A 221-nucleotide genomic window follows, 5' to 3' on the forward strand; every position below is an offset into this window, starting at 1 on the left:
TTTCTACTGTACAGACCGTATATTCTATTGCCCTACACCAAACCTACCCCTAAACCTACCCCTCACAGGAAACTGTGTCCATTTTTACTTTCTCAAAAAAACTCATTCTGTATGATTTATAAGCTTGTTTCCTCATGGGGACCTCAAAAATTTACCCACAAGGTCAAAATTTACTAGTATTACTATCCTTGTGGGGACATTTGGTCCCCATAACGTGATAA

Source organism: Sinocyclocheilus anshuiensis, unplaced genomic scaffold, assembly GCF_001515605.1.
Source record: "Sinocyclocheilus anshuiensis isolate Anshui unplaced genomic scaffold, SAMN03320099.WGS_v1.1 scaffold1303, whole genome shotgun sequence".
NCBI classification, from domain to species: Eukaryota; Metazoa; Chordata; class Actinopteri; order Cypriniformes; family Cyprinidae; genus Sinocyclocheilus; species Sinocyclocheilus anshuiensis.